Below are 12,715 nucleotides of genomic sequence, written 5' to 3'. Positions count from 1 at the left end.
CTTTGGCACAAGCATTATGTGAATATTTTGTCACAAATAGTCAAATGATATTTTTACAAACAAAAAAGTCAAATTTAATCATATCCTGAGGTCATGTTCCATACAAACACACAATCCTTGATGTTTAGGACTGAATTTGCACTATTGATTACAATGATTTTCTGTGTCAACTCTGCACAAAAACCCCTAAGTGAAAAATCGAATTGACACTCTTGGTAGGATCCCAACCAACAGTCACACACTTGCATGATTAAACATATTTAAAAAAATACTTCAAAATTACAATGTAGACATTGCCCTTATGATTTTCAAGTGCAGTTGTCAGTTTAAAATGAGTGCTTTTCAGGGGCACCTGGGTGGCTCAGTCGTTAAGCATCTGCCTTCGGTTCAGGTCATGATCTCAGGGTCCTGGGATCAAGCCCCGCATCGGGCTCCCTGCTCGGCGGGAAGCCTGTTTCTCCCTCTCCCACTCCCCCTGCTTGTGTTCCCTCTCTGGCTATCTCTCTCTCTGTCAAATAAATAAAATCTTTTTTTAAAAAAAGTGAGAAAATATCTTGAATTCTAAAGAATGGCTACGATCATTTTAAAGCACATGGGCTTTGCCTCAGATTTGCCACTTAATAGTTATGATTTTGGAAACTTACTTAATACTTTTAAGTTTCAGTTTCTTCATCTATACAATTAAAATATCAGAAATACCTACCTCAAAAACCGGTTGTAAGGCTCAAATGAGATGTTGTATGTAAAGTGTTCAGCATAGCATCTGACATGCGTTTAGCACACAATGTATTTAGCTGTGGATACTTAGATTCTCTACTTGTTTTCACTGAGTTGTGCTCGTTTGTTTTAGATTGCTTTAAGAGGTCTTGGATCCATGAATGATGGATGGAAAGAGATCAAGTATTTTCTACTCAAGTCTCATAGGTCTTATGGTCCCATAGGTCCTTTTGAGCACAGGGGCAGTCTCAGTTTTTATTTTAACCCGGGTGCCCTGACCCTTCTATGGCCTGTGACAGAGTAGGTACTGAATAAATAAGTCTCGAGCTTGTCATATCTTCTTTATTTTTATTTTTTTCTTTTTGCATAACAGATACAGCCTTATGGATAGGCAACCCTGGGCAGAATTCAGCAATTCTTTTCATTCCTGAAAGAAAATCTTCTTCACAGGACCTTGGCAAAATAGTGGATGTTCTCCTAGAGATTCTGCTGAAGGGCAGCAAAAGGGGATTTATATTACATAGCATGTATTTTCTTTTTAGTCCTCTAAGACCCCGTTTGGTTTTCAATCTTATAGACTCCTGTTTCCAGCAAGGTTCCCCCATCTCACACCATTCCAGCATCTTCCCTCAGGACCACTATCTCTGCCCATTTCATACACAGAATAATTTAGCTCCTGTAATCTGGTATCCATATCACTTAATACAGTCCTTAAGCTAAGTAAACAAAAGTTCTTCCATGTCTGAGGTTTTACCCTTCTTAGACGAGATACTATAGATAGCAAATTTTATTTCCTGTCACTTCTATTTTTTTTGTTTTCCTATAAAAGTTATATCTCATCACATAATTATTTATTGTCACACTAGTCTGTAAGCAATGCGAGGACAAAAACTGCCAATCAAGTCCACCACATCAGCATCAACCTCAAATATCATAGTAGGCAGTCAGTAAATGTTATTTATAATGTATGTCCCTGTAGGATACATCTATTGTCCTTCCTGGGGGTAGTATATACTCTGTCACAAATACTCTATCTAGCAAGCTTGCAAGTATGAGTGCCTGGGTGTGTTTGTGGGCATACATGTGTTGGAGAAGTCTTATTATCTTTCTCATACTTACACTAAAGTCTTCTTTCAGATATTCATTTATCAAAAGCTTGATCCAGTCCTGTGATGCTTTAGCTAATAAGTGAGGATTTCATACCCAGTTCCAGATGGTGAATCAGAAAGATTATGAAGTAAAGGTTGATCAAAGGAAAGCAATGTTCTGGGTAATAACAAGGAGATACTAGGTTGTTTTTGTTTTTGTTTTCTGGGAAAGAAATACAGAAAATCTTTGACATACCAGTTCTCTTTAGATTCAGACATGGAAGCCTTAGAGATATGCAGTTTGATATTTTTATTTTATTTCCTTCATCCACATTGTCAGCTCTTTTGTTTTCTTGCATTTTCAGTTTTAATAATCTTTGTATTCTTCTCTTGTCCTGTGGCCAACTGCCCTGATCTCTTTTCTTATTTTCCTCCTATATTCACTTTCTCCACTTGCTAACTTGATTTATCTTCTTTGCCTGGTATCAGTTTCTAACCTTTCCCTTATTTTCCTCTGATTTCCACTTATCCCCCAGCTAATCTTTTGACCTTTTTGTAATCTCTTTTCTTTCCACATTATCTTGTTTTCAGACTTGTCCTTATCTGCTTAGCCTATGGTCAAGTTCAGAGGGAACATTCAATCTGAAGTCTTTAGCCTATAAATGGATTACCAGTTGTCTCAAAAGGCTTGGCTCACCCCGTTACCCGGGAATAGTCCCTTCAAGAATAAATGGTTCGCCTCTCTGTTCTTCCCCACTTTCCCACCTGCTCACTGTTTTGAAACTTCAGGCAGAATTTCTAAGTAAAAGAAGCACATTGATTAACTCAGGTTTTACCCAATCATTCATTGTTTTCTCTCCATTTCTCCTCGACCCTCTGTCTTAGGACTTTTAAAGAGTGAGGGGCAATTTGGCACAGGACAGCTTGCATCTTTCAGATTTAAATTGATGCTCTAAAAAGCCTGGCCACCTCCAAGGCAAATGTTTCCCAAGTTTCAATTTAGTTTTCATTAGGAACCCGGCAGCCTCGTGCCAGCCTGCCTGCCCATTTAAACAAGGCCTCTCTCAGGGGATTATGCAGTTGCAAGCTGAAACATCTATATGCAAATGAGTCTTTCTGTATTTGCTATCAGCTACCACAGAAATTTTCCATTCCTTCAAAGCTATTAAAAAAGAAAAAAGAAAGCAAACAGAAATCAGAAAGGAAAGAAAGAAAGAAAATCTCTTTAGCATAGAGAGATGCCCTGAAGAAGAGTGGACGGGTAGCTCCATCCTACCTACTTCCATACCTGTGAACCTACTCCTTCAAACAGCTGTCGGAGGTAGAGAACTCTCGCCCTCTCTATCCCCTCCAGGGAACACAAATATATCCTAAGGCAAGGTTTTATTACAATTCTAATGTATCCAAAATAAATAACTGGGCACAACAGTAGTAGGGAAGTTTATTCGTGAGGTGAAAAACATAAGATCCAAACGGGTCTAAAGTTTTTGAACAAAATAAAATTTGATATTTTAAAAATATATAGAGAGAATTAACTATGTTATTTGCATAAATAGAGGGGACCAGCATTACTGATGTTATGATTTATGTATCATGTAAACTTAAACTATTTTATTTTGAAATGCAATACCTTTGTGCTGAAGTTGAATATTTTAAGAGCCACTCATACATGGCAATTGGTCCTCAAGCACGTCCTTTGGTCATCAGTTTCCTCATCTGTAAATGAAGGACTGAACTAGAGCAGGAAGTTCCTAAATTGTTAGACAAGCCCTCACTACTTTAACTTGGATTTTGCAACTTAAAGTTGCAAGATTAATATAAAGGACGTTCATCTTTTTTTTTTTATTTTTTAAAGATTTTATTTATTTATTTGAGAGCGAGAGAGCATGAGCCGGGGGAGAGGCAAAGGGAGAGAGAGAAGCAGACTCCCGTCTGACCAGGGAGCCCAACTCAGGGCTCGATCCCAGGATCCTGAGATCATGACCTGAGCTGAAGGCAGACACTTAAATGACTGAGCCACCCAGGTGCCCCAGGACACTCATTATTCCTCACCAGATTCAACTAGGTTGACATTTTGTCCCATCTTATTTGTCATTGCTGCCCTCTCTCTTTTTCTCTCTAGATAAGTAGATGATAGATGGATGATAAATAGATAGATAGATGATAGATAGATGATAGATAGATAGATGATAGATGATAGATAGATAGATAGATAGATAGATAGATAGATAGATGATAGATAGATAGATGATAGATAGATAGATAGATGATAGAGAGATGATAGAGAGATGATAGATGAGAGACAGAGAGATAGATGATAAATAGTAAGTAGGTGATGGGTGAAAGATAGGTAGATAGACGATAGAGAGATAGATGATAGATGATAGATTATAGATGACAAATGATAGGTAGATGATAGATATACACATCTACCTATATGTATATATAGACAGAAATATACAGAGATATATAGCTAGATATATAGATCTCTCTATGCATATATATATGTGAAAATACACATATATACACACACATATATATGTATACACATTCATTTATTTATTTGAAATTCAGATTGCATTTTTTTTTCCAGCAAGCCTAGAGGGGAGAAAAGCCAACAGAGTGCAATAATGAGCAAGCTAGCAATGTGGATAACTGGGGTTCCATGCTGGGGACTTTCTGAGAAATCTTATAGAATACTCCCTCAGAACTGAACCACAGCAGGAGAAGTAGCCTGGGGCATTATCCCTGGACTCCCATTTAGCTGAAGACTGTACCCAGGGCAGCATTAACTCCTTGGCCCTTCTGTGTTGTTCTAGTTTGTAGCTGAGCAAGCTTGTAAGCATAAAGGACCCCTTCAAGCAGAGAAGTGCAGAGAAGCAGACATTTAAAGTGGGAAGCTGTCCATGGTATAGCTGAAACTGTCCACCACGCGTACAGGGGACATTCAGAGGTGACCTTTGGGGACATGGGACAGGACATCAACAGAGTCAGAGTTTCTTTTTAGTAGCTCCTTCATTTTGCTTCCATGCTCACAAAGCAACGTAATTATATGGCTTCTAAAATGTTACGAGGAGAGAGTGGTGCAACCCTGAGGTTCCCAGCCCTGTCATTTATGGCTTTCAGTACATAGAAATCAACAGACATTCTGGACTTTCCTACCAGCTGTGGGAGCTTAGTCAAAGTACCTACTCCTGAGATAAGTACTCACTTTTGGCATGCTGACAATTTATGTTTCTGGGCCAGTAAGACTATGGGACAGGCCTCCGGACGGTGCCAAGATGCTGTTACATAGAATAGTACCCTCTGAGTCCTCCTGAGAGGTAGTTGACCTCCTTCTCACAGCCCTACAACCCTGTAACAACATTTCAGTGGTTGTGTGTCATATTCTTTATTTTGAATTTTTACAACCTTCATTTTCCAGATGGACAAATTGAGTTTCTGGTATCAATACTTCTCCCCAAAAGCCCATTTTCTATGAATTATTATGTAAAGGCTTTGACTTTAAGCCTCAAATCATTCTTAGCTTAATTAAAAGCACCTGGTTATTATCTATTCCCTCATATCTACAGAGTGGGGTCTTAAACTCAGCCTGAGGGAATTCACATTTCTTAGTGGGGTTTGATTAGCAGCAGAGAAAGCATGAGGTTTCTCTGTTTCTTCCAGGCCTGTGTCTAACCCAGTAGCTACTAGGAAGTATTCTGGGGTATTGTGTAAAATCAAGGGGTTGAGTATTCATCCTGGAATGGATAGTTCAGAAACTGATGGAAAGTATGGGCTTTAATATAAGGACACTTTAGTTTTATTTTGTAAAATTCTGGATTAGAATATGTGTTAATCCGGGTCCTCCAGGAAACAGATCTGCTTTTCCTGCTTTCCTTACCCTGCTTTCTTCACTCCATTGTAGGTTTTGCTGAAGAGTACTCCCTCTGTAAATCACTTGGCAAGAATCCATGCCTTCATCTGATCTAACACAGGCTTGGAGACAGGTGAGCCTTTCTCAGAGGTAATGCATAAGAGGGGAATGCTGTAGAATGAAAGAAGGGATGAATTACTTTCTCTAAAAAAACAGGTTTAAATGAAATCATTCAACATATACAGTTTGATGCTTTCTTTCACTTTAATCTACAAATGTCATAAATACCACTTTGCTAAACCTTCAGTTTAGCTCTAACTTAGTGCTGAGAACTCCAAACTTTATACACAGAATCGAAGGATTGATATACTACTGCACAACTTCTCTGATGCTGCAACCTTCAAATGAGCCTTTACTAGCATATCCATCTTCTTGCTGTGATTTGCTGGCATGCAAACCTCACTGGTCTATTTTAATAAGAATCTTACAATTTTATAGCTGAACAAACTTTAAGGATCATCTAGTCCAATTCTTTTAGGTCATGAACAAATGGAAGCCAACAAATTCCAATTATTGCTCAAGGTCATTTAGCTACCAAATGGCAGAATTGAGATGATAATCCAGTGTCATGGGTGCCAATCCAACACTATTTACACTGAACCACGTTATCTGGCCTTTACCAAACTTTACATATTTCAGATGAAAGAGAAAAAGAGTATCCAACTTTTTCACTCATTACTCATTAAGTCATATCATTGGGCTTATAAAGGAATTACATTAGTATTTGCTTTAGTCTAATAATGAGTTTGTAATGCTAAATTATAAACTCATCTTCTTTTCTTACTCTTTCTCTGTCTACATAAGCTTTAGTCAGTTCCTTCAAATAGCAATATATAGGTAACTGTCCCTGAGAGAGAAAAACCTCACAGGCAGAGCTACTGAATGTTGTATTATTTCAGTCAAGATATAGTTGGAATTTACCTGAACTAGACTAAATGGATTCATTTTCAGTAAGGCTTAGGTTGTCTCTAAATGAGATCAATGTTATAAAAAAAAGTATTGCTGCACACATATGTTTATATACATATTGTTGTCCTTTGCCTTGAGAGATGAAATTACATGGAATAAAAAGAAATCTTGCAGAGCCCAGTCATTTCCATGAGGTCTAACAAAATCACTGTTTGCTCTCCATTAATTATAGCTATCTGAGCAAATTGACCTTTATGCCCATTAGGTTGGTCTTCAAATACAGGCAAATCTGCCAGCCTTAAAAGATTGCATACCCCAAAGCTACTGGGTATTTTTCCTTATTGAATTTATTTGTCTCTGTTTGCAACAAAAGTAAAATTTACTAAAGAAAAAATTGCTTCTTTGAGTCATATAATTTGACTGCTAGGAATTTAAATTAGACTCCCTTCTATAATGAACAATTCTATAGGAAAAAAAGAGAGAGAAAAGGAAGAGAAAGAAAGAGAAAGAAGAAAGAAAGAAAGAAGAAAGAATGAAAGAAAGAAAGAAAAAGAAAAGAAAGAAAGAAAGAGAATGAAAGAAGAAAGAAAGAAAGAAAAGAAAGAAAGAAGAAAGACAGAAAGACAGAAAAAAGAAAGAAAGAAAAAGAAAGAAAGAAAGAAAGGGAGGAAGGAAGAAAGGAAGAAAAAGAAAAAGGGAGAACATTTTCCTCTCAGGTGTCTAGAGCTAATAATATTATAATCTCTTTCATATCAATGACTGCCATATCTAGTTCATAGTAAATTCACTTCCAGTGAACAAGTGGAAAGGAGAGGTGAAAGGTGTCACATTTGAAAAAGGTCGCTTTATGCTTTTCAACTCTACAAAAATGGAGCTTTCCATGATTTCAGTTTTGGGGCCTGGTTATTTTGGTAGTTTCTCTTCTGAGAGATTTCAGTCTTCAGAGTGAAGATGATTTACCATTATTCTTAGACCTCCTAAATTATTCGTTACTAACATACAATTAGAGAATGATAGTGATGTTGATGAATTGTATGTGTCTGACATTTGATGAAGACAAACTGACAAAGATTATCATATTTGAGGTCATCATTCCACAGGACAAGTGTGCAAGAATTTTCTGGCCAATTCTTTCATTTTGCAAATACTCAGGAGAATGGTGTTGCTGTTTTTCCTATACTGTATTTTCCTATACATATTGTATACAGTGGAACCTCATTAAGAAGTTATCCTTTAGTTGATTTTGAAGTCAATCATACGTCCATGAATGGCACATATTTGTATATTTGTGTTCGCTTTCCTTTTCTTTTTAAGCTGAATTAATGCATTTTATTTGAATAATTAATAATATATATGATCAAAAGTCATTTTAAAAGTTCAAATTGATATACAGTGAAAAGTAAGCCTTCCTCCTACCTCTGTCCATTTCCTTGTCTTCTGAAGCAACTGTTTCTACCAGAGTTCTATGCAAACTTCCAAAGATGTTCTGTCCCTAAATAAGCACATGGCACATATATATCCACTGTTCTGCATTTTGTCACTTAGCATATCATTTCATATTTGTGTACAGAAAGCTGCCTTGTTCCATCCCTTCATGGGATTCAATTGGATGGCTTTACCATAATTTATTTAACTAGTTTGTGGACATTTAGTTTTGTTTGTTTTTTCCCAATCCTTTGTTGTTATGAACAATAATGCAGTGAATTTCTTTATACAAACTTCTTTATACACATGTTCTTATACTAATATAGATTGAAGTCCCAGAAGGGTAATTGCTCTGTCAAAGGGAGGCGTACATTTTTAATTTTTATAATTATTACCCCATTGTCCTTTATAGGAATTATGCTAATTTATATTCCCCTAAACCATGAATGGAACTATCATTTTCCCATTCTTGCCAATACATATATTATCGTAGTTTCTTATTTTGACAATCTAGTAAATAAAAATGTTATCTCATTGGAGTCTTAATTTACATTTCTTTTATTATGAGACATGTTTAAATCATAATTGTGTTTCCTTTCTGAATTGTTAATTTTCAGTCTCTGAGGTTTTTGACATTTTCTGTTTATTTACTCTTTACATGTTAATTAAAGGAGCACAATGTCTTGTGTACTCCAAGTATATTTTTATATTTGGTATCTTCACCTCTGCAACACCATATGTTGATTAAATATTCTTGTTTCCTCACAAAGTACTTGGTTATAATGAAACTCTACAATGTAAGTTTGAATCAATGTCCATAATAATGTAATAGCTATTAGCTTAAGCATGAACTATTTCTGTTTATTCTTCTATTTCCAAACCAGCATTTCCCCAAATTTATTCGGTGGCATGTAAGTGTATATGCTTCTTAAAAAGAGGAGGGGATGGGGAAAAGATGAACTCTAGGACCAAATAATCCTAGGTTAAACAAAATTAAATGGGATTCATCTTTAAAGCTCATCTAAGTCTTAATATGCTAAATCTCTATGAAAGAAACATTGTATATGTGTTCCAAAATTATTTGCCTATACACCTCTTGAGACTAGTATTCTGCTGAACATTTCAGAAGATAGTCTTTTTAAGTAAAAACTTGATTATGACTACTAAGTTGTCTGCTTTCCAACAAGCCTTAAATTTTACAAGTAGCAACAAATACTTTTCATGCCAATATTCCTTTTTTAAAACTATTTTATTTTATTTTTTTATAGTTTCCAATTATTTTTTATTTTTTATTAACATATAATGTATTATTTGTTTCAGGGGTACAGGTCTGTGATTCATCAGTCTTTTTTTTTTTTTTTAAAGATTTTATTTATTTATTCATGAGAGACAGAGAGAGAGAGATGCAGAGGGAGAAGTAGGCTCCCAAGGAGCAGAGAGCCCGATGCGGGACTCGATCCCAGGACCCTGGGATCATGACCTGAGCCGAAGGCAGATGCTTAACCATCTGAGCCACCCAGGCGCCCTGTGATTCATCAGTCTTACAGAATTCACAGTGCTCACCATAGCACATACCCTCCCCAATGTCTATCACCCAGGCACCCCTCCACTCCAGCAACACTCAGTTTGTTTCCTGTCCATCCCTCCCATCCCCCTCCACTCCAGCAACACTCAGTTTGTTTCCTGAGATTAAGAGTCTCTTATGGTTTGTCTCCCTCTCTGGTTTCATCTTGTTTCATTTTTTACTCTCTTCCCCTATGATCCTCTGCCTTGTTTCTTAAATTCTGCATATCAGTAAGATCATATGATAATTGTCTTTCTCTGATTGACTTATTTCACTTAGCATAATACCCTCTAGTTCCATCCATGTTGTTGAAAATGGCAAAATTTCATTTTTTGATGGCTGCATAATATTCCAGTGTGTATCTATACCACATCTTCTTTATCCATTCATCTGTCAATGGACATCTAGGTTCTTTCCATAGTTTGGCTATTGTGGACATTGCATGCTAATATTCCTAATCAAGGCATAGCCCTTAATTAAATTGTGAGTTCTGCAAATAGTTACACAGAAACATAATTCATTTACTCATTCTATTTGCTAATTATTCTTCCACAACACAGATATAAAATTTTGACCCCCACACATACACACGTTGCATATCTGATGGCATTATGACCTCCTGAGAGATTTGAATGAATTAACTGTTTCCTTGGTTCATACTTACTGAACTCTTACGAGGTTCAAGGCACTGTGGAGACAAACACAAATCAGATAGGAATTTTGCCCTTAAAGAGCTTACTGTTTTGAAATCAAGTAACAGAAATATTCTATAATGTGCCTTGTGTAAAATGTTTATATATCTTAGCTTACTTTCAGTGCTATATCCAGAGTATATCTTTTTTTAAGCTTTTTTATTGTATTAAATTTATTTAATATAAATTTAAGTAAATAAAATTTATTAAAATTCTAGTTAGCTAACATACGGTGTAATACTAGTTTTAGGTGTACAGTGCAGTGATTCAACACCTCCCTACAACACCCAGTGCTCATCACAAGTGCACTCTTTAATCACCTATTTAACCCATCCCCTGACCCACCTCCTTTCTGGTAACTATTAGTTTGTTCTCTATAGTTGAGAGTCTGTTTCTTGGTTTGCCTCTCTCTCTCTCTGTTTCCCCCTTTTGCTCATTTGTTTTGTTTCTTAAATTCCACATAGGAGTGAAATCATATGGTATTTGTCTTTCCCTGACTGACTTATTTCACTTAACATCATACTCTCTAGCTCCATCCGTGTCATTGCAAATGGCAAGATTTTGTTCTTTTTATGGCTGAGTAATAGTCCATTATATATATATATATATACACATATATATATATATATATATATCTCACACCTAATTTATTCATTCATCAATTGATGGATGCTTGGGCTATTTACATAATTTGGCTATTGCAGATAATGCTGTTATACATGGGGGTGTATGTATCCCTTTGAATTGGTATTTTTGTATTCTTTGAGTGAATACCTAGTAGTGTAATTGCTAAGTTGTAGGATAGTTCTAGTTCTAACCTTCAGAGTATTTCTTAAATTAATGATCTCATCTGACCCTTTCCACTGTCTTGGAGGTGGGTCATTGCCCCCATTTGACAAATGATGACATAGTTAGTTCCAAGAAAGATGAGAGGCCCAAAACCTAGCACGAGTTGGTGACAGGGCCATAGCTGGTACTCAGCCACCCTGAGATGTTACAGGAGCCCACACTCTGTGCCCTCTAGCTACATTTATCCCCTCTTTGAAGCTGAGCTAAAGTGAGCAATATGACATGTTAGAATAGGCACAGTCACTCTTACTGTCACTAACCAGAATACCTTTCCTTTTCCTTTCTGGATTTGAAATCAAGAGGATATATTAAAAATATGGAAATATTCAATGTATACCTATGAACACCCCCATGGGAGGAATCTGAAATCCATTTGAGCAGGAATGCAAGAGCCTATGAAACCAACATATAAGAGTTCTAAGAACTATTACAGGTTTTAGAACCCACAAACACGGATCCAAATGCTGGACTGACTTACCCCTAACTGCATGATCTGAGGTAAGTTACCAAACCTCTCTGTTTCTGAGTTTCTTTTTCCAGGGAATAAAAACAGTTCCCTCACAGGGTGGTCATGAAGATACAGTGAAGTGAGTTTTCAGAGTGAAGCCATTTTCGCAGTGAGGAAGTTTTCATAGTACACAGCTCCTGGCAGGCACAGAGACACAAGACATGACAACTTTAACAGGTAGTCTAGGACCCCTGCTTTCACCTCCTTTTACATAGAGGCACAGAACTGGAATTATATTACTGAAAGCTATTCCTTTTAGGGCTTGTGTTAATAAATACTGCCCAGTGAGGGGAAATAATTGATCTCCCCTCACTACCCCAATGGTTCTTAAACTCTTTTGAGTCATAAGTTTATAAATCCTTTCCTGACAAAAATGCACAAACTTTTGCCCACAATTTAGTGTCCCTGGACTCTGAGAAACCCTCCATAGGGCTTGAAAGGGAGCTTACAGACCCCTGCATGGGAAAGACATTAGTGAAAAACAAGTCACTCCTCTCTTCTGCTCTCTGATGGAAATGTATACTATTTTTTTTTTTTTTTATGTTTTAAGGTTTTCTCTTCAGGAAAAACACTTCAGTGACAGTGGAGGACCCGTGCCACTTTGATCTCTGACTACCTCAGGGTCGTCTGGCCTTCCCTGTCCAGCTCCCTTATCAGAGGGCTAAGGCCGTCCTCTTCCCCCAAAGCACTGGCAATCTGCTCAGATGCATGGCAAGGTTTGATAACCTTTTAACCTGTGTTATTCCACGTGTCCCACACCGGAGCTGATTAATTCTAGTCATCTGAATGTCAGGAAGAGGGAGGAGCTGGCAGGACTTTTCCCTGAGGTACTGTGGGATGGGGTGACAATTGTCCAGGCCATCTATTCCACTGGAGAACAGTGTGTTAATGTAATTGGAAATTTCTCACAAACAGATTCTGGTATAACTAAATAGCAAACTAATGAACAGCACTGGGCAAATTTTCACTTAATTCCATCCTTGAGGCCACTATTAAAGTTACGAATTTTGTTTTACAAGTGTGAGACCTTTCACAGTTCTCTATTTT

Source organism: Halichoerus grypus, chromosome 14 (assembly GCF_964656455.1).
Source record: "Halichoerus grypus chromosome 14, mHalGry1.hap1.1, whole genome shotgun sequence".
NCBI classification, from domain to species: domain Eukaryota; kingdom Metazoa; phylum Chordata; class Mammalia; order Carnivora; family Phocidae; genus Halichoerus; species Halichoerus grypus.
This window is presented reverse-complemented; position numbering follows the sequence as displayed.